Genomic DNA, 6,049 nt, shown 5'->3' with positions numbered 1-6,049 from the left:
TATTGTATAGAAATGATAGTTATTTACCATCCACCATAGTAATATGTTTGGACTGTAAATACCTACTGTTGGATATATAAACTTTCATAGCGTAACTTCAATATAGCGTGATGGGAAAGCGATTAATGGAATACAATCCAGATGTTGGGAGTCAGGACTTAGGAGGCCCTCGTCCAAAAAGGTACTTTATAATGCCCGTAGCTTAGAAAATAGTCGTACACACTGACTCAGGATATATTTTGTAGTTACCAATTTCGCGCCCTATCGTTTGTTTGTTATTGTGCTTTACTAGTATTCTTAAGGTTTCTTTCATAAACCAATGAATAAAGAATTTAGTGAAAGAAATAAATTTAGTGTATTATAATTGTGAAGCGATTAATCAGAATGCTTTAGAGTTTATTTTTATTCTTGCAATAATTTTACCTAAAAATATACCCGTTTAAAGTAATTATTGTTTTGTTATTTAGGTAATATGTTTCGGTAGATATATTTGTAACTACGATAATTTTATAAAATGTTAAAAGCTTGTTTAATTTAAATTCAACGCCATAATTAGACGAAGTTTCCTAAAAAAAATTATTAATTTCAGTTGAATTATTTTCAAGAGAGTATTAACTAAACGGTTGCAACGATCACTGCAATATTCAAAACGGCGGGATGTTAAAAAAATACCGAAGCACGATGTAAATATATTTGCAATAGTAATAATTAATAATCGTTATTTAGTAATTGTGAAACGTAAGCAAATTTGTCGTTGTATGAATTTCAGACAATACAGAAACGATAACGGCTTATGACAACATTTGGTAAAATAATTATGTTTTTCAATATCTTAATATGTATTCCTATTTCGTGTAAAAACTGGGACAGTAAGTACACTAACCGCAATTGGTGAACTATACCCATATTTTCTATTTCAGTTCTATAATAAAATATAAAAATTTAACTCAGGTTATGTTGAAACTATCCATGATTTACTTAAAGTATATTTTAGTTTACCAATAATACAAGTTATCGGATACATTTTTCGCTCTACATTTTTTATAATATCTATGAAATCAAAATGTGTCGTAATCGTTTGTGCGTGAAATAATTTCTTTCAAAAGATTAAACGACTAATCCTTTATTGACGGGAAGTAAGAACATTATTCAAATTTATCTATTCATCTATCTTTTTTATCCTAACAAGAGTAGTATGATAAGCCTCTGTGTTTCTCACCACAAATATAGAGCAAGTAAGTAGGAGAAAAAAAAACTTACGATAAAACCAAAAACTGGTCATAATATCAAAAACTTAATTGATTTGATTTTGTTAAACACATTTGTCAATAGATAATAATTTAGGAGGCCCGTGATTACGTATTATATTGTTAAATCGTCTGCTATTATAAGCTATTAAGAATGACATGTGACATTTATTACGCACAAAAAACCAATGCTATTTTTTTTTGAAACACTAATTCACTGTAGTCAATTAACTTTTTACAACACTAATCACACACATATTACAGGGCACAGACTAAATATATTTTCATAAATAAATGACGCTGGATTTAACAGATTAAGACATTACAGCAATAAGGAAAATCATCCGAGAAAAATATAACATCTACCGCTATAGTTAACTATAATTAACAGTCATTAATACCTAGGTAGCATGGATATAGTTATTAGCGTCTTTGTTAAATTTATCACTCGCTATGATGATATTAATAATTGATTTATTGTTAAAAAAAAAACTATAAAACGTTCTGTCTTGTAATCAGTGATACATTTAATAACTGGAACAAATTGTATGCAACACAAAGTGCAAACTTATGTAGGAATAATGCCTGATTTGTTGTTATTAATTGAATGAAATGCTTTAAAAGTTACTTAAGAAAATTGGTTACCATGGAAACGGAATCTATTATTTTCTTTTCTTTGAAATACCTACTACAAAGCGATATTTCTCAATCACAGTAGTTTTAAATTAACTGTTTCAAGATACAAACGGACATTCTTTTCCTTAATGCCTAAGTCGCAAGTTAATATCAAAAAATTGAGGGCAATGATCGCGAAAATAAATCTTAGTATTTATGTGTACATATTTACCTATCTATTGTATTTTATATGGACTCGTATTATTTGTTTTTTTTTTTTGTAAATTAAATTCCTCATGATTATTGTGCTATATCATTCTTATTGTGAATTTAAATAGCAGTATTGTTACTTATTAATATCAAAGCTATTGGAGCATCAAAAGGGTTTGAGAGTAAAGTGTAACTTGGTCTTATAATGGTAAATATTTTTATCGGCACACGGTTCAAGTTATATTGGTTGGTTAAATCTAACGAGGCAACCAACCTGAACATTATGTTTTTTATAAAAAAAACCGTAGACTTTATATGATTATGATAAGAATTGGTTAACTAACCCCTAGTTAACGGTTTAATCATCATAAATGAATAAGTTACACATTTATGTGTTAATTTAATAACGTGAATTTTTTATAAACAAAAATTGTATATATTGATACAATAGCCACATAAAATGGAGAAATAAAAGGAATATAAAATATCATTGTTCTACAAAATGAGCTACTTTTTTAATTATGACTTTGACTATAATAAACAATAGCATAAAACTCACAGCCTAGACACAATCCGCTAAAAGTATCCGTTAGGCCTATTGCATGTCGCGCTGCTATCAGCGGAACCCTAACAAGTTGTTACAGCATTTCTTGTTACATTGTACAATTGCGATCAGAACGTAGCCGCCTAAATCGAAGTCAAATACGTCAGGTACAAGCCTTCTATAGCAATACATACTATATACCACGAAATTATCTACAGATTAATAATATATTACAAGTAAAACATATTTTGATAAATAAATTCTCTTCGTTAATACAAAATGGTAGCGAATAAAAAATTTGGATAAATGCCTCAGAAGATATCAATATTATCTAAGATAAATAAATTGTGGATTATTTAATAAATAAACTATTTACTGACCCTCGGGGTGGGCAAGAACTAGCCACCGAAATAAAATCTATAAATCAACCCTGTCTTATCCTCAATGAAGTTCGTTGCGAACGGAACTCTACGCCATCGAGACGATCTCTGAATTCACTGAACTTGCACGTACCTGATGCCGAAGCGCCGACTCGAGCACTCGCTCAACACACAACGACAACAATACCTAGTGAACTTTACGCCTCCACACCACATACTCCACGGAACGCCGCGCCGCCACCGCACTGAGACGTCCGCCGGCGCGACGGGCGGCACCGGTAATATTTACACTGTCAGTCTGTGGCCACCTGTCGCCACCGGTCACCACCGCGCTACTCCTCGTCCACGTTGATCTCCGAGTCGGCCGAGTCCTCGTCGTAGGTGGACGACGACGCGAACCCTCTGCCGAGCACGGCGGAGCGGTTCTTGGCGGCGGCCGCGCGGTCCCGCTGTCGTCGGTTCTTGAACCAGTTGCCCACCTGCGTCGGCGTCAGTCCCGTAGCCGCTGCGAGTTCACGTTTTTTCGTTGGATTCGGATAAGGATCTTGTAAATACCATTCCCGGAGGAGCGACCTCGTTCGCTCCTTGAAACAGTGAGTCTTCTGTTCGCCGTCCCAAATAGTCCTCGGCAGAGGGAACTTCTTCCGCACCCGGTACTTGTCGACGGGCCCGAGCGGGCGACCGCGGAGGCGCTCCGCTTCCTGGTAGTGCGCTTCCAGCCACAGCGCCTGAAGCTTCGCGTGGCTCGAGCGCTGGAACCGGTGTCGCTCGAGGATCGAGTAGAGCTCGCGATGCCGTCCCGCATGGAAGGCGACCACGGCCCGCGCCCGAAGCACGGCCTCGCAGCGTTCCAGCTCGGCGACGTTGGGGTGTGCGACCGGCAGCGACCACAGGAAGCGCGCCAGCCGCTCCACGTCGCCGCTCTCCTCTAGCGTCTCGCAGACGGTGGCCACCTGAGCGGCGCTGAAGGAGAGCGTGGGCAGCGGCAGCAGCGGCGTTGGGGCAGCCAGCTCGAGCGAGCCCAGCGTGAGCGGTGCGGGCGGGTCGGCGCAGGCAGCGGGCTCGGCGGCGCGATCGGCCGCGGCGGGCCCGCGGTGCGCCTCCAGGATGCGCGCGTGCAGCGCCGCCGTCGTGGACTCGTCCCAGGAGCCGCGCATCGGTGCGAGTGTGCGCGCCGGAGTCGCGCGCCGTTTGAGCCGGCGACCGAGCGCGCGCCGGGAACGGCCGGGGGGGCGTGCTCGGGGCCGCGAGCGATTGGCTATCGGTTACGGTGCGCTCGACGCGGCGGCCAATCGCGCGCGCCTCCCGCCCGGGGGCCGGATAGCTTTCAACCGCGCCGCGGCGCGTATCCGGCGGGCGCGTTTAACGAGGGCGGCGGGGCGCGGCCCCCCCGCGCCGCCATGATCCGTCACGCACACCGCGCGCCCCCGCCGCGCGCCCCGCGCCGCACGCCCCGCGCACGCCGCCCGACGCGCCCTGAGCCCGCGCCACCGCCGCCACCGCCGCCGCCGCCGCTGCGCCGCTTCGATAGATTACCTGCGAGCCTGCAATTAATAGCCTCCATATATTCATCCGGGTGGATTACGAGCTTTTATTTGCCCGATGTGCCGCTACCGATCGATAAATTATATCGGTTAATCCGCTTCGCATTCCCGCCTACTTAATTAACGTCCAGGTGATCGTTAAAACATTTCAAATTATTTTTCAATGACTATATAATTTACCAACATAATTACCGATGAAATTATTGTAAAACGCGCATCGCCACGGCCGAGTCCCGCATAGCGTCACGCTGCTCGAAAGGGCTGGGGACAATTTAAAATATTAAGTGTAACTGAAATGTAGAGATACCAATATGATAAGGCAGAGAGTGCACGCGGCCGGGTCACGTCACTGCCGGGTTATACGAATACTTTTCGCTTGTAGTTACACGTTGGCGAGTCGACATTAATAATAAAACCGTAACCATCATTACCAACTTCATTTCCTGCATTTAAACTGATTCGTAAGCATTTGAGTTTTCGTGTAGAGTCACTTCAATAAGCTCAAAGCAATATTCCCAAGTTTCAAGACAGCCCCGCCACGCTACAGCGCGAGATTTCACCGTGAAAGCCTTTCCACAGTATTAAGTTATTGAACGGCAAACCACACCCCGCTGTAACTCACCCCCACCCCCGGGGGGGTCGCTGGTACAGATTACGGGAACGATATAGATTTTCACTGCAAATATAGAATTTTTTGCCGTCGAATGGATTAGGTTTCGATTGATGTTCATATAATTGCTGAGTTCAGTTCTGTGAAATGTTTATGGTTCGTTGATTATTTTTTTTTGCGTACGTCGAATATGGACGTTTGTTTATTGGTATTAAAAATATATATACACAGACAAATTAACTTTCGGACGCTTTGTAGATTTTCCAACTACACCAACACACAATCGAATTATAATAGTAATTTGCCTGCACTTTAATAAATAATATTTTAAAATTGATTTTAAATTAAGATTTCATTATTAATTATTATTATTATTATATAAACTCAACGGTATATAAGTCGTCTAAGAATTCGAAATTTTCAAATTCAAAAAGTTTTCCCGAAGTTATTGACATACGATAGTAGGTACCTATAAGTTTTATAGTAGCCATGATCAAGATGTAGTTTTAATAAAGACTACAAAGTTATTTCATGTTTCGGACGAGAGATGGCGTTGTACATGATTTAAATTTAAGTTTCTTTTATGTTTGTTATATTTTATTCGTATGTCGTTAGTTTGCTTGAAAGGAATCTGTAGGTCAGTAGTTTAATCGGATTTAATTATAATACTTAAGTTATTAAACAAGATTAAATTAAGACCTTATATATTGCTCAGCTATAAGATATATCTGGGTAGTTATTTACATATGAATTCATCTAAAAATTCACACTTCTGCACCGAAGCTACGGAGTGCTATTGTGTTAAATTCAGATCTATTCAGAGTGATTTCGTTACTTCATCAATTTGCAAATCTACTTAAGAGCTTCCCTGAGATTAATTCGACTAACAATGAACTTCT

General features: G+C 40.4%; 1 pseudogene; it reads right to left on the bottom strand.

Moving 5' to 3' along the window:
* Positions 1–987: 987 nt before the first annotated feature.
* LOC124543854 lies at positions 988–4,568 on the bottom strand (annotated as a pseudogene).
* Between the last annotated feature and the right edge of the window lie 1,481 nt (positions 4,569–6,049).

Source organism: Vanessa cardui, chromosome 3 (genome assembly GCF_905220365.1).
Source record: "Vanessa cardui chromosome 3, ilVanCard2.1, whole genome shotgun sequence".
Lineage (NCBI taxonomy): Eukaryota > Metazoa > Arthropoda > Insecta > Lepidoptera > Nymphalidae > Vanessa > Vanessa cardui.
This window is presented reverse-complemented; position numbering and strand designations above follow the sequence as displayed.